The following is a 23,326-nucleotide window of genomic DNA, read 5'->3' on the forward strand; positions in this document are numbered from 1 at the left end:
TATATTGGTAATTCACACCCTCCAAACAACTATAAATGACTGGAAAATTCTCATGATTAGGACAAGTAGTAAACCTGGCCAATTGAGGCAGGAAAGGTTTCTTAGTAAAAGGGATCTGATCATCTGCTGTATCAGAGCAGCTTAAGGCCCAGCTGAAGATATGGTCATTTTAAGCTGGCTTTGCAGCATCCTGATCTCAGGTTTGTGGATTAAAACATTGCTCCTGCTTTCTACAGCCTACAGTAATAGACAGAGCTCCCACATGGATAGGGCATTCCAGCCATAATCTATTTTGCCCATCCATAGCCGCCGCCATCTCTGGAAGGAGGGATCATAAGACAATACCATTTGGTCTGTGTCAGGGGAATCCTTAAAGTAGGTTTCACATAAGAACATTGAAAAGTAGGCTGGACCTTGGGTTGTTGTATGGCAGTGGAGGATGTTTGTTTTAGCAAAATCTACTTACCTCAAACATCTACATTTAATAAATGTTTTAGAGAAAAGATCCACTGGCTCCCGTGTTTTCATTTGCAAGCTGGACCCAGATTCCAGTCTGACTGTAAGGCTTTCTAAGTTGCTCTCCAGCAAAAAGAAAGAAGACAGATCATGAACACAAGTCTCTGCTGGCCTACAGTGCATCATAAAAGGTCTAAAAAGGTAGCAGAGTTGACATCAGGGAACATGCTCAGCCCAATGGGATTTCCCAGGTGCATGCATTTACCAGAATAGTGTTAAATCCCACTCTTGCTTCCAAAAACAAAGAGTCCAACACATTGTGGCACACCAGGGAAATGGCAGGAGTTCAGTGGTATGGCTGGATCCTACCAGAGCTCTTGGACATTGTGACAACCCCTGAGGGAAATAGGCAGCTGAATGTAAATCAGAGCAGGCCTTGGAATCTAATTTAAGACAGAGGCCAGATAGGTCCCCAGCCAGCTTAAAAATACAAGGAGACAAAATTTGCTATACAGCCACCTTTCCACTCCATCTCAGCTGAGCTCAGCCAGAACTAAAAACTGGGACCCCTGTCTCACAGTTGGAGGAAAATGTGGATGGCTGGAAAAAGTAAGAAACAGAATTGTGTTGCAAGCCAACCCCAAACTCAGGAATGACAGCTGAGTGCACTGCATTAAGCATTAATGCAGGAAGCACAGAGAGACACCAGATAAAATGGCCACCAGAACAGGACTGTGAGCACAAGTTTCCAGCAAATCCAAGATGAATGAGTGCTGACTGAACCATGAGTTTACATGTAGCAGCAAATGGTTTTAGCTAACAAACAGGGAACTGGCATCAGCTGAGATAGTTTGGCAGGGAGACCTGGATGTAGGGCAAGGTAAGGGGACATGTATTCCACTCCTTTTGAAAACAAGTTGATGTTTTCTTTTCAATGTCTTGGGCTCTTTGGGCCTAATTAAATTTGAAGATGGAAATGAGACGTAAGCAAAATTCTTGGACAAATGGCTAGCTTTTTTTGATCCCTACTGGGAACATAAGCAGAGTATGAAAGGCAGTGTCAGGTGTTAAAGCAAAACAGTGTGTATTTTAGCAGCAGTGAAAGAACAGTTACACAGAGGATGCAAATATTTTAGGAATGTCGCTGTTTTATGAAAAACATATAGTTCAAGTGCCTGACCTGGTTTTGGTCACTAATACTTTGTGAATGGTGCCCAGTGAATTCTTGCGTTAGGGAGACTAAATACCTTTGTGAGATGATATAAATGTTCTCTCTACATGGGCTCCTAGGATTCTAAATGCAATGCAAAAGGTTTATGTTACAGTGTCTGTGTACATTTACACTCTCTGTGCATCCATTTAGTCCACCATTAATACAGGTCACAGAAATAGAGTAGTTTCTGGAACAGCAAGACTCTTCTCCCAACTATGCAGGGACCAAGGAAGCACAGAGCGGAAAATTGCGTAAAGAGCCAGAATTCTATCCCATAAGGTAGGTATGGAGCAGATTGCATCCTTGCAGGAGTAAGAGGAAAACCAGAGAATGACTTGTGCTTCTCAGTGCTACAGTTCATTCCCTGGTCCATGACAGCGTGTTTTTCTACCTGGCATTGTAAAATGACAATCTAGCTCTAAATTATTCAACAGGTTATATGAATCAACAAATTAATTTTCCGTTAGAAATAAACTTGCTGGCATTTTTACATTTATATTCTAAGCAGACAAGAGGGAAAGGTATGTTTTAGTTAAAGCCTTGAGCACTGTTTTGGCAAGAGCTAATGCAAAAACATTAAGAGATTTTTTTTTTACGTGCACTCTAGAACCTGCCTGGAATTAGTTCTGCCTATCCATACATTCATTCCACCACCCACCACTACAGGATAAAGTGCTTAGTGCAGGCTTATTAACTTTTTACCAGCAATAACAACAGAAAGATGCCAGGCCAGATTTTTCTGTGAATGCTTGAAATGGCTTCCAGCTATATCACTCCAAACACAAACTGACAAATTCTCCTCTCAGTTACACTGCTCCTGAGAGAAGAATTTGGACTAGGATGCATTGCTTTTTTAATGATTGGAATGGAATGTGGAAAATGGAAAGGAAAGGTTAGGATAGCTTGAACCAAAGTGTGAGGGGTTTTTAAAGAAAAATTATTATAAACCTCATTTTTATGAAAAACAAAGGGAAAGAGATGGACGTTGTGGTTAGATCTGATGGCAGTGATATTCTGATCCTTTGAGAAAAGGAGTCCCATTGCCATATTTCAGCTGCAAAAAGAAAGATCCTTAGCTCTCTCAGAGCTTATTCTGTCAGTATGGCATTTTCCCTGAGAAATGGAGCTGATATGAAACGTGCTGGGTATAGGTAGGGAAGGTAAGTATTCCTGAGTAGCTTAGACAGCAACTCAGGACTTCTGAAAACTAGCAGCAATAAGATGAACTCTCTGGGACATTGCAACAAAATGAGTTCAGACACTAGCATTGACCAATGTATAATTCTGCCCACAATCTGAGCAAGTGGGTTGCCATATTTTGAATCAATTAGAGTATCTGAGAAGCTTGAATATTATTTCCTGAGCACAGGGTATTACAATAAGGAAACAAGCTTGCAAAATAACATTCTCATATGTATCTTATTATTTATTAATAAGCAAAAAGCTTGTTGAATTCTCTACAAATAATTCAGCAATTGTTTTCCAATAATGGATCTAATTCATTGAGATCAGGAGGTATCTATTTTGTATACATTAGGTAGCATTACTCAGACATGTTGGTTTAGTAACCCTGTACTTCATTATCAGGAGCCAGTTCTAATATCTCATTGGGTCTGGCAACAGGCTAAGTACATCTTTCTCTTACCGCTACACTAGGGGAGTACATCAAGGGCTCAGTGAGCAACTGTTCACCAGGGCACCGAGTGGAAAACTAGGAGTAATGGCTACAAACTCCTGGAAGATCGATTCAGGCTCAACATTAGGAAAAACTTCTTCACAGTCAGGGTGTTCAGACTGTGGAATAAGCTCCCTCCAGAGGTGGTGCAATTGCCTACCCTGGAGATCTTCAAGAGGAGACTGGATGGTCATCTTGTCAGGGTCACCTGACCCCCAGTTGTCTTTCCTGCCTGGTGCAGGGAGCTGGACCTGGTGATCATCTGAAGTCCCTTCTGGTCTTACAATCCATGAATCTTCCTTCTGTGATTTCCTCCCAGGAGTTACCTCATCTTCTCCATGAAATTTCTCCTTGGCCTCTTGGCAGGCAAGGTTCTTTGAGTAGATGTAATATCTTTTATTAGACCAACTGAGTAGCTGGAAAAAAGTTCTTGGCAAGCTTTCAGGGGCAGTCACCCTTCTTCAGGCACAGGGGGTCTCTGCTGGTCTGCTCTCCTTGGCCTCGTGTCTTCATGCACCATCTTCAGAATTCCATGCAGTAACTTATCCTCACATATTTTTTTCCTTTGTTCAAACCACATCAACCTCAGCCTTTCTTCTTGTGTTTTCTAACTCTCCTGATTTAGTATGTCTCTTGGGACACTGGTCTTCTTCATCTCTTAAATTCCCCTCAATCTCTTCTTAACTTCTGTAAAACTATCTTTAGAAAATTCATTTCTGCAGCTTGTAACTAGCTTCAATTCCTACATCATTAGAATCCAAGACTCTGAACCATACAACCTAATGAGCACGAGAAGCATAATAAGTGCTATGTATTGTGACCTTTGCTTCCTAGGTACATCAATCTCATACCAAAAAAATTCTGAAAGCTGAAACCTTCTTCTCAGCTGTTCTCTAACCCTTCCATAGCTCATGACTACCAAACCAAGCTTTTTAAATCCATGAATTATATTTAACACTTGTCCTTTTAATGTAATCCTTTCATCTATGGGGTACCTTGTCCTGGAAATATCTTATTCAGAGCAGAAAAAATACATGAGTTTACTGTAAGAGTTACAATAAGTTATAATAATGTTATCAGTGGCTGCATCCATCTGTCTGTGTCTTTTGAGAAGTTGACAGGAAATATTTGACTTTGTAGGTCAAGGGTGTAACGGAGTATGGGAGCATGATACTTCTTGCTTTACGTTATATTAACATTATCATTGTCCCCTGTTTCTCCACACTGATTTTCCTTTGTAACGTTGCCAGTTGAAAAACCATTACTGTAAATTATCAGTTGAAAGTACCTCTTTGCAGGTGACCTTTCTACAAAACAAAAACAAAAAAAAACTATATGTCACTTCATCCATGCATATTTGCTATCATTAATAGCATGGGGGTTCATGGTCTTCTAGCACAGAAGTTACTGAGGTTCCTCTACATTTGTTAAATAAATTATTTTGGAAAACAGGGTTGCCATCCTTCCAAAATGTATTTTCTTGCTTTGTCTCAAGCTGACCCACTTTCATTGAAAACCTGATCCCTTCCCACCCCTTCATTTTTTTTTCTCATTTGAGACTTCATTTTCATTTTAGTTCATAATTAGAAAGACCTTAAGTACTGTGTACTTCTTTGTTTTTATTTCAAATAGTTTCTACTCTTTGGCTGTGTCTGCATGTGCAATGGACTGCACAGTTGTTACAGTGTAGTCATTTAGTACTTATTTATGCAAATACTAACTGAGAGTTAAAATGTTTAATGTACTGACAAATGAATAGATTTTTAAGACACTTCAGTCTTCTTAGGCGGTGAGGGATGGGGTGCAAAAGCAGCACTGAGTCCATCCTGGGTGATGTATGAGTGAAAGTTTTCTATAATAAATAATTGATTTCTGAATACCAGAGCTATTATCTATAAGTTACTAGTTACAATTGTCTTCTGAATTAGGCAGAGCGGTTTTATGTTACTTCATGCATTTGATGTATTGAGTTATAAACTGGGCTCTGCTGAAATGAAAACTCACACACACACACACACATTAATATCCCAGATTCCTGAAAAGAAAGAATTGAATACTAAAAGATAAATATTCCAACATCATATACAAAATCAACTATAATCTAACAAAGATGACAGAAGAAGATTGTTCACCGGGGAAACAAAAAATATATACCTTCATTAAGGATTTCCTTTATTTTTTTGAACTTCCCGCTGTCCTATGAAAACGTAATGAAAAGTCAGCAGCAAAATTACAATCAATAGAAATATTCTAGAATCCATTTGACAAGTGAAGATGAAAGAACTTCAGTGCTGTGTATGTCACAAGGCACAGGGACAAACATTAAGATTTTTACCTCTAGTTTGCTAATCTAAAACTCCTTCATCTGATGATGACCAAAGGTTTTTACTATTCAATGACATCAAGTGGCAAATATGAAATAAACTAGTTGGGCTCACTTCTAGTCCTAAGCAGACAAGTTTTGACAGGTAACAACAACACAAAAATACCTGCAGCCATGAACTGATAGCCAGTCTCAAAAGGGAAATTTAGGGCTGTATAAGAATGGAAACTAAACTGCCCTATCAACTCCTGCTGCTCATTTAAAAATAGAATATCAGCACAATGGTAGGATCCCCATTACAGTGATGCCAAGAGCTCTTCCTCTTAAAGAAAAAAAGTGTAATGTAATAGAAGGTCAATATGGCTTCACTAGTTATTGTTAGTTATTAATCCTTTAAAAAATGGAACACACTGGAAACAGTTTTCAAAAAGAGCCTCGAAAAATTGCAGGGTGAGATTTGTAAAAATAAACAAACAAGTAAATAAACAAGTAAATAAATATTTTGGATTTGAATTATTTTGGCTTGTTTTCTTATTGTATCTATTTTTTTTTATCTGTACATGGCCCTGATATGGCTTCCAAGACTGTAGTACCTCACACCCTAACCCTAACCATAGTACCCTAATAGAGTTGGTAAGAAATTTTGAAATGAAATAATTGTCAAAAAAAATTCATGGGAGCCAAAACCATTTGGCCCAAAACTGTTATGATTAATGAATATTTATACCTAGCCAAACAACAAGAAAAGTCAAGGTTCTTGTCTCTGCTTCTCACCTGCAATTATTGAGTGAGAAAGAGAACGAAGACCAGAGCCCAAAATGACCCATTTTCCAGTAAGTGCCCTAAATGATAGAAAACAGAATTGAATTCTTCTTTGTTTGCTCTCTCTGGCCCTATGAGTCATTAATTCTTTGCTGCACAGTGGCCAGGTATTACCACCATTAGTGGATGGTTTCAGATGTGTGAATGCAGAGAGAGAGAGAGAGATTTTTGCTTCTAAAACATTTTTGCTTTTTCCCCTTGACAATTCTCTCTCTCTCACACACACACACACACACTTGGGAATATAATTGTCTTCTTTTCTTTCTGGGTACTATAGTGGGTTTCTTTGCAGATATATCTGGCTTAATGTCATCTGAGAACATTAAGTAAGCCATTCTTAGCTCAAAGGGCATCTGAATTGCCTACCCTGACTAATGGCACATAAAAAGAGTACATTAGGACCCAAAAGTAGAAAAATAATATGGAATTATTTATCTTAGATAAAATAGTTACTGGTCTTCTGAATTAAATGTATTTTTAAGACACTGTGGGTGTGCTTACATACTGAACATTTACTGTGCAATAACCAAAACTACTGCGCAGTACGCAGTGCATCTACATATGCACACCCATACTGCACAGTAAATATGGTGACTTATGGTGACTTGAGTGTAAATTTGATACCTGAAACATGCAGGTATCAAATTTACACCTGATTAGTTACTGTGAAGTAAGGCATGTATAGATACCTTACTGCACAGGAACATTGTGTGTGTGGGCTGACTTGGGACTAAACTTGAGTCCCAAGTCAGTGCACACACAGCATTAATGCGCTTTAATGCCCGTATGCATAGATGCCAGCCTATTCCCGCTTACTGCATAGTAATTTACTGTGAAGTAAATTTAAGCCAGTATAAATGCACATGTGGACATGCCCTGTGGCTAGGGTCAGTATCCTATAAGAACTTATTAATTCATGCAAAAAGCATTATTCCAGTATGACCCTTGGCGAATTAATATATTTTTTAATTCATAAAAGTGCTTTAACGTCTAACTCCTAGGCACTTAAACAAAGTATAAAAATAAATAATAAACATAAAATATATTCATAATAACATTAAAGCTCCCAACACCGAAAGAGATAACAAATTCACTGTAAATAATATGAACAAAAAATACAAATTGACCCTAATGCCCACCAAAATACAATTTAAAAAGGAATACTTATCCAATTTCATATTAGACTGACTGTTTTTAATGCAAAAGTAGACAATTTTATTTTTACTGGTTGATTTTCTAAATCTTGTTTAGAAAATATTCTATTATTGTTCCTTCTTTGAATATTAATGTCATCCCTTTGCCAAGCAAAATCAGAATTGAGATCTTGAAAGGCATCTTCCAAGAGAAGAAGAAACAAATAGACTAAAATCTGGGTGACCTGAGTGACAATTTGTGACCTGAGTCACAAATTCCAATCGTGTAGTAAAGGCCACAACTTACAGCATGTATGTGATGCCCCCTTCCAGAAACTTTCAAGGTTCTCAAGAAGTTACTCTACCCAAAAAACTGCCTCCAAATATAAAAAAGCAGAAGAATAAATAAGATTTAGAAAAATCAACCAGTAAAAATAAGATTGTTACTTATTGTATACTTATAAAAAAGCCAACAAAGTGAAATCAGTCTCTGCCATAGTTTATTTTAAATGAATATTGCAGACCAGAATGAACAATTTAGTACTTCAAGCCTTCAAAAGCAAAAAAACTTGCTTACAGATGAAAAATAATTTGCAAAACTATATATTACAGTGCCATCTGGTGACCAACATCTTTTAGGAAAAGTGAACTATGTAAGTGAGAGTCAAAAAGATGCCCCTCCTCCCCAAGCTACTTCTTGGTTCCTGACTGTCTTAAGTAGTCTTAACTTCCAGAGGTTGCATACACAATTAGAAAATGTCCACTGAAGGGAGTCAATGCAAAACTACTGCAGTGAGAGACGCCTTAGCAACTGTACTAATAGTCTTTAATTTGACATATATTTCTTGCAAGATTAAATGGTATTCAGTGTGTTGCTATGAGTTTATTCTGAGCAAAAGGGTATTTAATCTATAGTAACTAGAAAACTTGGCCTTTGTCTATGGTCCCATCATCAGAAGTAGTCAAGTATTTTCTCATTTCTAACTCACTTGTAGCAAGAGAGATCCTTCATTGAGGGGGTGGAGAGGAAAGAAAAGGGGTGTGTGGAGGAAAAAAAGTAATTTCAAAGTGCCACTTAAGCGAAAAAGTATCCTTTTCCAGAAAAGACAGCTTGATTATATGATAATGTCCTGATGAAGTTCATACCACAACATTACTAGTCAAAACAGGATTTTATTATCATGAGCCCTGCATGATTACTTTAGCTTATAAAATTCAAGATGTTTTCAGTTTTTATATATTGACACAGACAACAATCAGATAATAAAAAAACATGTCCCAATTCTCTAATGATTTTTTCTCATGTGAACAATAAATAGGAAACATTTAACAGAAAAAAAAAATAAAACTGAAGTTTTACAAACTTTGTGAAACCTGCAGGGGAATGGGAAATATATATTGTTTTGACTACAACTTCTACTAATCTGCACATAGAGGAGAATCTATGACAAGAAAAACAGGAATAAAAATGTCAAAATGAGACCTTTTTTGTCCCACTAAAGCTACTTTCACTTAATGGTTTTGCATAATTTTTATAAGGATAGATTGGGTTTTGCTCTTAGTTAGGGAGTCTTCCTGTTCTCCATAATTGTGACTCATTAATAAATATGATTTAGAAAATCATATGTAGTTTAACTGTATCCAAGTGCAAGTCAACTGACTTTGAAAGAGCTGCGCCTACCTACATGAGGATTGAACTTCATCCAGGGTTTCTGATACTGGATTCTCTGAAAGGGAGTTTGAGTGTGCAGTGAAAAGCTGACCCCCTAACTGGTGCCTCAAAGGGAGAATTGAGGTATACGTTATTGAAGCGTAAGATTTATTTCTGAGTAAAGACTAAACTGAATAAGCATCGGTTATCTTACAACACATATAGTCATACACGTTTTAGAGCACTTTGACCAAATTTGATGATTAGTAGAAATCATTAGTCAGGATATTTCTAATATATGCATTTGATCATTTTTATGTTACTTTGTAATAATGATTTTAAATAAATGTGAGTTGAAACAAAATCCCAATATGCTGAATATATGCAAGATAATTCATTATTATGAAAATGATTTATTGCTAAAAATTATTGCTAAAACACTGAAAAGCTGCATTGGATTAAAAAAGAGCTTTCAGTAAAATATACAGTATACCCAGACCTAATTACTCACTTAGCCATGGCAGGCAAAGTAGCAGATAAGATCTACACATTACCTATGAGCTTGAGGAGTGAAATTCAGCACTGGATTTTGAACAATGCTAATCTTAAAGCTGTTTGAATGTGAGATTTTGGGTTGACCCACTGCAGCGAGGGAAACCATATGGAAAATTTGGATCTAGATTCAGGTTCAAATTCCAAACCTCCTCAATGTTCATGAAGTATGGAGCTTGGGTGCAGTCACACACATCATTAAGTTCAATAATTTATTGTAATAAATATTAAAAAAAGAAGAAGAATATTTTGCATTAAAGGATTAACTCTTAACACCAGAATCACAGGTGTTCTATTATTTAAACATATATCATTATACTATGTGCCTTTCCTTCCCTACTTTATATCTTTCTGGCATGTTTATCTCAACCTCCCTTTTTTTAAAAGAAATTCTTCCTAGCCCGACACACGAATTCCTTTCTCAATACTGGGGCTCTTGCTTTCTGTTTTTTCACTTCCATGTGAATTGTAATACGGTAATGGTTTCCATTTTTAGAGAGCAATTTTCTGAACTACTGTTCAGATTTGAATCATCTGTAAATAAAGATGCTTTTAGCTTGCCTTCGTCCATATTCTCCAGCACTAGACTTTGTTCTTTTTCTAATAGCATCTCAGTCAATTTCCCCCAGATTCTGATAATACTAAATTTAGATTACACAAAGACTTTTTATTATGTTCTCTGGTATCATTGTACCACAACCACTGCCTTATATTAACCCCTTTAAGTATCATTCCTTTCCTTCTCTATCCATGTTACTGTTTTCTCCCTTTTATACAAATAAACAATTTTGAAATGTCTTAAAAATCTATTCATTTGAGTCAGTACATTAAAAGTTTTAAATATTTATTATCGTTTTATTATACATTATAATATGTAATCATTATTGTGGCATTCAAATAGATGTCAAATAATTTTATTCTTAATTTTATTTTAATAATATTATTTTAATAATCACATTTTTACTTTGAAATTTCAATGGCCTTTTTTAAATGCAAACATTTTCTTGAATAATTACAAACCCCAAAACATCAGATTTCCACTATTGCCTGAAAATGAAGTTAAGCGATCTAAGGTGCAAACTGTAATGAAAAAGTATAAATGATGGAAATTCTTAATTTTTTTGTTGTTAATTTTAATAAATTATGATCTTTATAAATACAGGAAAAGGTTATGGAGAAAACTCAGAACCCATAATCTGACACTTCCCTCTACCCCAGGTCCCATATACCCATTTTTATTCCTGCTCAATGGCATCTTCTCACAAAATAACCCCGAGGAAGTTTGTTCAGGAAAGCACAACTAAAACAGCTAAGAGTAGATTTAGATTTCAGGCTCCAGAAACCCACCAATTTTAATACAAATCAGATAGGTTTTTTGCAGATAAGAAGGTGTCTTCGGTCAGGCTCACTTTACGTTTGCTACCTCAGGCAAAAATAAGGGTCTAGCCATGGCCAGCAGAACATACAAAGTGAGATAGAGCAGAGAAATGTTGCTACAGGCCTAGAAAAGAGGCTGTTGTAGGACTAGCATGGGTAGGTATGATGATAGTATGGGGAGGAAGGTCTACAGGTCCAGGTTTCCGCTGGATTGGACATATGAAAAAAAAAATACATTTTGGGTTAGTTTAACAAAGCGTTTGGAAAATTACCAAGCCTAAAACTTAACTACTAGTTAGAGAGTTTTTTCCAGCTATTCTTCTGGTTATGAAACAGTATGAATAGTATACATATCTTTATTACATATCTTTTGAATGTTTTATATGTGTAATACTATTGCAGTATTGATGGTGAGTTTTCTGCATGTCCTTATATTAGAACTACTGAAGCCATACGTATGGTACTTGTACATGTGTTTTACTACTGTTAATATTCTTGATTATGTTATTTATGTTATTCCTTTTATGTAAAGCCAAGCAAGAATTGCCTGAAAGGAGGAATAAAAATGAGGGAATGAGAGAGTATGTCTTTATAACTGAATATCTTGAAAATCCCAAGAATGGTGATTACTGTGTGGCAGGAATCTTACAACCTCAAAAAGTAAAAAAAGAACCTCATAGTAAAATCTTAGGAAAACAACAAAAACATTTTTGTGTTACAAAAAATGCTTAAAATCTCAAATCTAAAAAACATCCATGGCTTTGCTCTGGTCTACAGATTACTATTTTTTTCATTAACTTTAACTTGAGACAAAGCCTGTCAATGATTTTTAAACAAAATTTTCAATTTCCTTTTTTTGTGTTTGTTTTTTCTTACTGGCATTATTGTGTAATGCATTCAAATATTTGAAAATAGTATTTTCTTCCTAATATTTTTCTCCTTTTCCTGATTAACACATTTGGATTCCCTGCTCTCCTTCCACACATCTTTTACATTAGTTTCTTTATCTCTTTGGCTATCCCTCAATATGGGGATGATGTCTGCTGGGCGGGGAGGATTACTGGTGAGTTTTAAGATGGCCAAAGAGTCCAATCCATGCTGTGCAAGTTTTTCCATAGATATGACAGGTGGTGCCTTGGGAGGGAGGAGGGGGTACAGCTGTTGGCCAGAATGTCATACGCTTTCCTTCCTCCTCTGCCATTTCTCAGCTTCCTGAGCAAGACACTAAGGCACTCCTCTTCCAAGTGGGCTGTACTTGATGTATAGTGCAACACCATTGAGATCTGCTACCAGACAGCACTTTCTGGTTTCTTAGCTTCATGCTACCCTTCTTAAGATATGCTTTCAGGATATCCTTGTAACACTTCCTCTGTCCTCCATGGGTCTTCTTACTGTGACTGAATTAAGGAGGACTTGCTTCAGGAGATGAGTGCCAGCCATCCACACACAGTGGCCAGCCCAGTGGAGTTAATGTTTCATGATATTTGCCCCAATGCTGGTTAAGTTAGTTGCAATGAGGATGATAGCATTGGTGCACTGGTCTTCCCATCTAATATGAAGAATCTTCCTGAGGCAACGCTGATGGAACCATTCCAGGTACTTAAGATGGCTTTGATATGTCACCCACCATATGTCACACCCAAAAAGGAGCCTAGGGATAAGTGCTGCATTGTAGTCCAGGATCTTAAGTTCCATCTTCAGATTTTGGTCTATAAAGACATGGCAAAGCAACTTTCCAAAGGATATGCTGGCTCAGTGAATCCTATGTTCAATTTATATATCAAGACTGACTGACTGACTGGGAGAAGCGGCTGCCATGGTATGAGAAACGTTCAGTGTTTTCCAGGGTTCTCCACCAATGGTAATTTATGGGAACATGGAGACAGCTTGTGTTGGGGCAGGCTGATGGAGCACTTTATTCTTCCTAACATTAAGGGAGAGTGCCAAGCTATGAAAAAAGATTAAGGGTGGAATACAGATCGGTCTCAGTGTGTGCAAGGATAACACAGTCACCAGCGTAATGAAGGTAGGCGATGCCAGTCTTGGTAACTTTCATTTTACAGTGAGGGTGCTACAGGTTAAAAAGCTGACCATCCATTTGATACTCAACCCCAATTCTGGGAGGAAGGAAGGAAGTCATGGATGAGAATCAAAATCACAGCCAGATAGATGGAGAAAAGGGTTGGAGCAATGACACAGGCCTGCTTGACACCAGTATGGTTGCAACAGACTATGGCAGTCATCCCATCATGAAGTAGCCTGAGGATGCTGATCAACTTCAGGGAACAACCAAACCTAAACAGCACCTTCCATAAGGCTTCACAACTGATGGAGTCAAAGGCCTTGGTTAGGTCAATGAATGCCATAAACAGCTCCTGGTGGTGCTCTCTACACTTCTCCTGGATCTGTCATGCAACAAAAATCATGTTGGTGGTACCCCATGATGGTCTAAAGCCACACTGGAATTCTGGAAGGACATCATCGGCAAGGGGGAGGAGGGAATTCAGAAGGATGCGAGTAAGAATCTTCCCAGCAACGAAGAGAAGGGCAATGCCTCAGTAATTCCAGTACACTGACTTGTCCCCTTTCTTGAAGATGGTCACAAGGTTGGCATTCTTTAAGTCAGATGGAGCTTCCTTATTAACCCATATTTTGATAAGAACTTGGTGAAATTTTTGCATTAGTGCTGTTCCACCAGCTTTGAAGACCTTTGCGGGAATGCCATCTAGTCTTGGCACCTTATTGTTTTTGGCCTGAGTAATGGCATGCCAGACTCCCTTAAGGGAGCTGTGCCTGTGTCAAAAAAACCCACCACACTACAAATTAGCAGTGTGGCACATGGATGCATGTGCACAGTGTGTAGTTTGTGGCACCTTAAATGGCTTTGAGGCACTGCAAACCACATGTGCACATTCATGGGGATGTGCCCTGTAAGGTCATTTGCATGCATGCTTAACTATCATAAAGGTCTGTTCTTTGTGCTAATGCCACTTTAAGCATTAAGGAATTTCTAAATATGCCTTAGTAATATAATATATTCACTGATCTACATTTCTGTCTTTCCTTTGCCATGATTCCTTCAGGGAGAAAATATTGGATCAGATAGGATATTCATTATTTCACATCTTTAAAACATATGTCATTATTCTTGCAACTGTAAAAGAAATGTTCATACTAGTACTTAAGCAGTGTAATTCATTAAAATGATCTGTAGCAACATATTTAACAACAGTGATCTTAAACAATATTCACAATTAGTGCTTAAACACACTACAGTTGTGAATATGACAGTGTATATTTCTTGGAAGTTTTAGCCAACATAATCCAAGTATTTTTTAATGAAGTAGATTTCTTAAAATTGCTTTTTCTAACTTGATACGAGAATAGTGCCTAGCTACTACTTTTATTAATTCTACCTGGGTGGAAAGAGGAGGTATGGGGAGATTGAGATAAAACATACTTATTTTTCACAGTTTGTATGGGGTAAACTTTTCCAATACTTAGTTACTCTTTGGAAAGGATACTGGGTGATGTCATGATTGTTGCTCATGACTATTGTTTCTTTGATATATTCAGTGTGGTCAATGATCAATGGAAATAGAAATCAATCATATAGCAGGAAAAAACATTTGATTTTCCTCTTCTCAATATATATGTCATAATCAGCATAATGGCTATGTGTCCTCTCTGTTTCTAAGTAAATGTTTTATTCCAGTAATTCTCAGCCCATGGAAACCTAAATGTTTCAGAATACAACTCAATTGCTTGATAGACACAATAAATCTTGCTCTGTCTTTTCTTTTGCCAGCATTCTCATCAGCGTGTTTTTGATCAGACCTAACTCACGACACTTTTACGATTTTTCCTGAGCTGGTTTATTTCCACCATAATTAATCTTTTTTCCTCTTTGAGGTTCTAAGACTCCCACCATTCAGTAAAATTGATGGCATCCACACTTTTTGAGAACTGATACCAATCTCAAAGATTCTCATTTATTTTCCAGATGTTTTTCACCAAATTGCTACCTAATCAGGTTATGTTTTTATATCCAACCAAATATTTTCTTTCAAGGGAGCCATTTCAACAAGAAATATTGGCAGGTACTTCACAGTTTCTATTTTTGTGCCTAATCTGTGCTGTGTTAGTCAAAATAATAGAACAACGACTCCCTTATAATAGCAGGTTTCCAGCCTTTGACTTGAAGTGTCCAGAGTGCTAAAAAGCTTAGAAACTTTACCCCTAGAGTTTTATTCATTGGTTTCCACCGGGACTTTGACCCTCAGAGTGTGACTTATATGGGATTTCAGGGCTCTCAGCTTGTGGCCAGAAGGTGTTACCACTCAGCAGGCAACCAGCAATGCCCCCAAGAACTGTCATCATCAGATTGCCCCTGACTGTATAGAAAGAACCTTCATCCTTCCTCTAGATCTTAAAAAGGCATGTCTTCATGGTCTAGAGATTTGTGCAGAGGGCAATTTGATAGGAACCTGAAGGCACAGGGTTGTGCTGATGTGGAAGATGTCAGCAACAGGATCCACACAGAGCTCCCTCTCATGCCATAGGTTTTACTTTGAAATGTGATGATCTGGAGCAGAATCATGTCTTGTAGAAAAACCATTCATATATAATTACTGATTCACTAAGCCTATAATGAGCATGGGATGACCAACATCAAGAGTAGAGAATTTTTTTTCATTCCTAAGGCAAGCAGTAAGAATCATATGCACAAGTCTGACTATCTGCAGGCAACACCTTAACAAATAATTTACCCATGATAAGAGTGCATATAATGATCAGACAAGGTTGTTTGGGTAAATGTGACATCTTTTATTAGACCAACTAAATAGTTGGAAAAATTGTTCTTTGCAGGCTTTGAGGTACAAATGCCCTTCTTCAGGCAGGGGGGAGAGTTTGCAGTTGTTTTGTGCTCTTCTGGATGGGATAGAAGCCAGTATGCAAGAATGCAGATCAGTGAGAATGCAAATGTAAGTAAATGAGGGTCAGAGGGGGCGAGAGACAGGTGTGGGGGCAGGTAAAAGACAGGAGGGAAAATGGTGACTTGGTGACAGAATGTAGCTGGTAAATTGTAGAGATTACCTAGGATTATCAGATGGTAGGCAGATTATAATGTGCCATAAATCCTACGTCTATATTTAGTCTGTGATTTATTGTATCCAGTAGATTGCTAATCAGTGTATTTAAGTCATTATATTTAATATAATGATCAGCGTTATTAAGTCAGTCCAGAAAAATTCTGTCCACACAACTAAATGTTTATCGAGGCAAGGAGGATAGAGTTCTTTTGTCAGAATCTATGAACACAAACAAACAAACATATTGAAATATCAACATTTAGCATAGTCAATCTGCAGTGCTGCGATAGTAGTATGGCTATCATTGGGTGGAGATCTTTAAATCCTCCATTGATTCATATAAGAGCAAAAAGTTACCTGGTTATTAGTAGCCTAATCGCTTGTTTTAGAACCATATACTATTACAAGTACTCAGAATCTCTGGCCTACGCTACAGTCCATGGTTACATTCCTATTCTCTAAAGTTTGAAGTATGTTGCAATCACAAATCATAGCAAAGTCTGAAATTCAGTGGTTAAGAGACATCAAGAGCAGAGCATCACACAAAGGCAAGATTGAGTTTGATCTTTATATTTAAACTGTGCCACAGCACTAAAAGCTACCCTTCTACTTGATGCAAAACAATCATTTATTTGGAATTCAGAGCCAATTCATTCCATTTTCCCATATGTTATTTAGCTCAATCTGTATCTTCTTCTTTCCCAAACTTGAGGAAAGGCATTTTGTGCCTGAAAGTTTGTGTAACATCTCTCCCAATTATTCAATTGTTCCAATAAAAGATATCAGCAAAAAGTCCTTCCCTGTTGCAATGGTACTGGAGACAGCCACGTTAGCTTCTGCCTTTAGTAGAAGTAAACTGATTGGTTCAGAATAATAGAGATTTTCTGAACTTTATGATAAGGTGCCATATTTGATATTGTGAATTATTTTTTTAGTTGTGCATTTACTATCTAAAAACTGGCTTACCATTTTATGAACAGTCACAATATTATTCCAGCAGATTGTTTAACAAATTGAAGGCTTGTAAAAGAAATCATTGATATCAAAGTAGATCCAGGGGAATGCAATGGTGCAATTACATCCCTCTTTGATTCTTCGTCCATCCAAACTTTAAAAACAACTGTCTGGTATGGGCAGCAGAATTTCTATACAGGCATCAGTGAAGGAGTCAATTGATGTAATGGTTTATTAAAATCTAGCTGCTTCCTTCTAAAACCTTCATTCAATAGGTTTTAACAACCCTGTATTCTTTTGAATGGTCTTGATGTTCCACTAATCAAGCTATCTTTCTTCTGCCATTTTGCTGTCTGTTAGTAGCTCCTGGTAATGTAGTTCCTGTTTCTCAGCCCTGCAAACTGTTTTTAACTCTACCTAAAACATTAACTCAGGTGAATATTAATTAAGGGGCTCTCCAGATGCTCAGGAAGACCAGATTTTATTTTATGAAACTGAAAGGGAGACTTACATTTAATTCTAATAGCTACAGGTCTAATGAAACAATAACTGTATTTTTATACGTAATATATGATACAGAAAATGAATGTGCATTCCTACAAAGTTGCATTTGTTTTTGCTTCAATCTTAAACTGAAAAATATAGCCCTAGGTTCCCAGCATACTAGTAAAATTTCAAGATTTGTTTTTTTTTTTACTGGAGAAAAATATATATTGTATTGTACAGGATGATGCACCACACTTTTCGAAATCCTAGATACACTGATTATTGATACTCCTAGGGTTTGGGGGTTTTTTTATATTTTTAGTAAGAGTTATACTCCTCTAAGATAGAAAAAAATGATGATTTAAATATTGATGTAGAAATGTATATTACATTTAATTAGGTTTGAATTGAACTAAATTTTAAAACAACAGTAATAAGGATAAATATCTCACAAAACGTGAATTTAAGCATGCAACAAATCAGAAATAATATTTTGTATGGAAAGTAGAGATTTTTTGTCATTTGTTTTTTTAAATGAGGTCTTCATCCTCAAGCTACTGTACAGAAGAAACACGCATAAAAATTCTCCCATGTAGAGCTATTCCTATATATAGATAGCTTTTCTCCTGTCCTGCAACACATCTTGAGATTTCAAAAATTTTCTTGTGCATTTCAGTAAAAACAAGATCCCTCTCTGACATCTTTCAGAAACAGTGAACCAGCTTCAGGGCAGAATGGCATCTTACAAACTAAGCCTAGGTACAGATATTACACTTATCATGCTTTAAGCACACAGATAGTGCTCTATCTTGTGTGAAATTTTTATTTTATGTCATAATTTTTAACATTAACTCTACTATTTGCTGCAATATTGAGACTTTTTTCCTTACAAATGCTATCAGACATTACAGGTGCATGTTCTTATTTTTCATGCCCACAAAGAGTCCTCTCAAAGCCAAGTAGCATATCTCTAAAATAGTTGTGTCTAAGCATTTAAAAATATTTATCTTTCTGATTTTCTCTTGTATTGATTTTGTCCCTAGTGATTTAAACCAGTTACTTGTATCTCTGTGTTCACAGTTTTCTTAAGATTTGATCAATTGATGCTTGTCAGCATGGATTGCAATGCTCCAGTGTTTGATTTTGAAGGTTTAGATTATCTTCTTAATGTCTCATTTAGCACCTGATTAAACAGAAAGATATATTTAGTTTTTAATGTAATACCTACCATTGACTCAGTTATGTTAGGAGCTGGTCTGGAATTTTTGATGAAACAGTTTTTAACATGAGAAAATTCCAGTTGTTGAAAGGGTGTGTGTGTGTGCTTGCGCATGCACAAATGCAGATTCTGACAAAATTTACACCTGTAACTTTCTTGAGTCCAGTATGGTATGTCTTTCCAAAAACAGAGAAAAGTTGTAATACAGTAGTCTAGGCACTCATCTTTGTGGAAAAACCAGATTCAAATCATTGAACCTATATTCCTTTTATTATTTATATTAAAATGGAAGATCTCCTATGAGACAGAGAAAGAGAGAGAAGGTGAGACACCTTGGCCATAATAGTCAATAGCCTTGTCACAGATGTCTCTTGGGATGTGGCAGAAAGCTCAGTCTCCTGCATCCAACATAGGTGCTTTTAGTAAGAGAATACTGGCTGTTCTGGAGTCAGAGATCTCCTCCATACTCTGTTTCTGAGAGGTAGTTAGTGGTGTTAGTCCAAAGTCAGAAAGTAAGATTCAGACTTCTTGGGCCAAGTATAGATGTCCAAAAAGCCCCTGATAGCAGCGATCTAAGTATTGTGCTTTATTTAAAGCACTATAAGAGCACAAGTGAACCAAACAGATGTTCACTGTTCGGTGGGGAGGAGTGCTCAAAGCCTGCCCCGAGTGGCGGCTGGGGGCACCCCTGAATGCCTCCTAGGAGGCTGCCCAACCTCTCCTACCTGAAGGCAACTGTCAGCAGCAGCTGGGGATGGAGAGACCCTGGACCTAACTCCATTTCCTGGCCGGGGTCATCTGACCTCAGTCCGTTTCCTGCCTGGGGTAGGGGGTTGGACACGGTCATCCTTTGGGGTCCCTTCCATCTCTACAATCTATGAATCTATAAACCTCTTCCCCTGTGGACCCCTCTCTGGCCAGCAAACCCTCCTAGCCAGCCTGGGAAAGGCTGTGGGAAGGGTCTGGGGTTTATGTTCCCACAACAGCCCCAGCCAGGCAGCAGTACACCACAGGACCGGAGCTGCTGTGGGCAGAGAGACTACCCTTCCTCAACCCCCACTGGCTGTGGCTCACAGCTAGCTGGAAGGAGGAGGTGGGTCTAGGATCAGAGGCTGTCACTGACTTGGGTCAGTGACAGCTAAGGGGGCAGGACCAACCCAGCGCTTGGGCAGACCAAACAAGTTCTGCCCAAGGTTACAGCACAGCTCTACACAATGCCACCTGGGAGGGAGTGATTGTGCTAAGTTAACCCTTAATGGGATCTGGCACAGACATTTGATAAAGTGCTAAAACAGAAAGTGCTTTAATACCTCATCCATCAAGGGTTAACTTATAGCACAATCTGCCATTTTTAAAATGCTCTAAGAGCCATAAACATCTGTTTAGTTACAGATTTATAGAACTTTTCATGCATTTCAAGTGCAGTAGGTATAACATCTGTATACACAGGACCTGATTTATGATCACATTGCTTAAAGTGAGCCATGTAATTCTAATTCAGGTCCCAGGAATGTCTATACATCTTATTCACAGTGCAGCCCCAGGGCTGGAAAAGTTCAGCCATTTCCCCCAGTGCTGGGGCTATGCTTTCTTACCCTCTCCTGGCCCCTCCCCACTCTGACTGGGCTATCTTTAGTCCTCTGAACCGCCCCCTCCACAGATAGACAACCTCCCCATGCACCTGTTAGCCCCTCCAATCCCACCAACCCCCCTGGATCCCGCCAAACTTCCCTCAAACCCATCAGCCCACTCCTGAGGACCTACTAGCTTCTCTGATCCCACCACCCCCAGACCTCACCAACTTCTTTTGTGAACCTGCTAGCCCCCCCCCCCCCCCCACAATCCCACCCACTTTTACCTCCCATCCCAATTTACTTAGTTCAGGCTTCTGGCACCAGCAAACATCTGTATAACCAGCACCCTATCTACAATTGCACCACTTAAACTAAGCTGCATGGTACTGGATTAGATCATGGGGATGTCTGTATGAGGCTTAAGTCTCTCCCAGGTTTGAATTAAAATTGCAGACCATTATTTTTTTTTAAATACAGTACAGGTACGCTCTCAAGAGGGTGCTGCATGCCATTTTAACACAATTTTCAGTCACTGATCCTCAGTTCTGACTACACCGTTTTAAGACAATAGTGGCAACTTGGAAGCATCCACAAACAAATTAATTTCACCTTCGTAATACCTAACAACTGTGGTCATTAACACCTTCCATTTCTCAAACTCTTCACTCAGATTGGTATCCCACGTCCATTATACTATTTTGCAAAAAAGTGCTCTCAGGTTGGTGGCTCACACAACTTACATATAAAATGAACTCCACTACAGAATTCACCATTCCAAGGCATCTTGGAACACCCTTCTTGTTTCTTGGTGCGCATGTGTCAGTGAGGGCTTCAGTCTTACTGTGAGTCTTACCTAGGTATATAACTTCTCTCCCATTTATATTATTTCTGTTACAATTAATTTATCTTTTTTGTTTGTTTGGTTGGTTTTGTTGATGTGATTATTTTTTCCCATTTCTTTGTTTTTATTCATTATAGTCCAGCAGCTAAGGCTGTTCAGATCATATGGTTTATGCTTTTCTACCATTTTTCCACAGAACAAACCATCATCTCTGTAGATCCTCTGCATCACCAAAAAATTATACTATTTTCTTGTTCGACCTCTCAGGTACCAAATACAACCCCAATGGTAGTTTTAGGAAACAGTGGATGCATCTACACAAGATGCCCGCTGCGCAATTGTTACTATGCAATCATTTAGCACTTGTATAACCAAGTACTAAATGACTGCATAGTAACCAGCGCTACTGAGCAGTAGTGTCCCTAGTGATGCACAGCTGCCTAGTGATTCTTACTGTGTGTTAGTTCATTACTACTGTGCAGTAGCTTGTTACTACTGCATAGTAGCATCACGGCATGGTTCAAGCCTAATGTGCTACTGCACAGTAAGTGTATCATGTAGCTGTGCCCAGTGTCTCCCAAAGAGGGTGTTGAGTATGTTAACTTGTGCTCTGTTTTTCTAAGGGCACCTTCTAGGACCCTGCTGATATATCAAGTGTAAATAAATATTTAGCATCAACCATCTCTCAAACTTCCCTTCTCATAGGTCATGGAAAAATGTTCACTTTATACTTATGTATTGAATTATTTGGGGTCTTTACGCAAGGGGAAGGTTCCATCTCTTCTGTTTTTTCTCTCTCTTTCTACAATGACTAGCAAGTATACTCACTTTGATGGATCTACTACTTCTTGCACAAGTCCAGGAGTAATAATTTTATCCAGCTATTATTTTAGTTTCCACCTTAAAGTATGAACAACTTTCCTAGGGATATGAATTGTCGGAAAGTTCAGCTCTCTCAATTCTCTCTTTTTGGCATTCTAAGAACTTGCCTTATCCTCTGAAAACCACCCTCAATGATTTTAGTCCTTTACTTTTACAATGAGCATACCCTGTTGAAAAGATCAAATACATGCAATATTATTAAGGTAGTGTTGTGCCCTTTGTAGGTACTCAGCATTTATCCCCACTTGTTATTTATCTATTAGGCCTGTGCGAAGTGGCTAGTATTTGCTTTGGATTCAGTTTTGGACAATTCAGGGGACAGTGATTCGATTTGGTGATTCAAATCACTGTCCTGAATCAGTTCAGCCGAATCTGATTCAGAGATGCGGCTGTTGCCAAATCAGCTGGATCTCTGAATCACACAGGCCCCAGCCCTCGCCCACTCTCCAAGCCCTGAGAATGGCTGCCCTTCCACACCCTAGTCCCCAGCTCTTTGAAAAGAAAAGCCCTGACTCACTGGCTCCTGCCTGGCGGGGGGCGATTTCCACTGCCCCACACCACATGGGGGGCTCTGCTATGAGGCCCCTAACCCCCACCCACTGTCCCAGCCCCCCATGGCTGCCCTGCCCACTGCAGCTCTGGCCCTTTAAAAAAACAAAAAACAAAAAATGTCCCCACTCACCAGCAGCTGCCCAGTACAGGGAGGCAATCCCCACTGCCTGCCACTGCCCCATGCTGCATGGGGGCTCTGCATGAGCCCCCAGAAGCCCCGAGGCTGCTGCTTCAGCCAGTGAGTACAGGGGGTGGAGTTTTTTTGGGGGGGGTTGTTAAAGGGCCGGGAGCTGGGGCAGGTGTGGCAGCCATAGGGGGCTGGGAGAGTGGGCAGGGGTTGGAGGGCTCATGGCAGAGCCCCCCATGCAGCATGGGGTTTTGGGGCGCAACGGGAATCACCCTCCCCCAACTGGCAGCTGCTGGTGAGTGGAGGCTTTTTTTTTTAAACAACTGGGAGCTGGGGCAGGCATCGGGGGGCACTCAGAGGGTCTGGAGGAGCAGGCAGGGGATGAGACCTGGGAGG

The 23,326-nt window shown here is 38.7% G+C and overlaps 1 long non-coding RNA gene across 3 annotated transcripts in view; it reads right to left on the reverse strand.

Moving 5' to 3' along the window:
* Positions 1-23,326, reverse strand: part of LOC132248588 (uncharacterized) — a 91,896-nt gene that overhangs the window by 41,841 nt on the left and 26,729 nt on the right. For 2 of the 3 annotated variants that reach the window (XR_009459848.1, XR_009459847.1), the window contains exon 3: positions 467-4,651. The exons of the other annotated variant lie outside the window; for it this stretch is intronic. This is a non-coding gene — a long non-coding RNA (uncharacterized LOC132248588). The remainder of the gene's footprint in view (positions 1-466; positions 4,652-23,326) is intronic. 3 annotated transcript variants of the gene reach the window in all.

This window comes from Alligator mississippiensis, chromosome 2 (assembly GCF_030867095.1).
Source record: "Alligator mississippiensis isolate rAllMis1 chromosome 2, rAllMis1, whole genome shotgun sequence".
In the NCBI taxonomy this organism is placed as follows: Eukaryota; Metazoa; Chordata; order Crocodylia; family Alligatoridae; genus Alligator; species Alligator mississippiensis.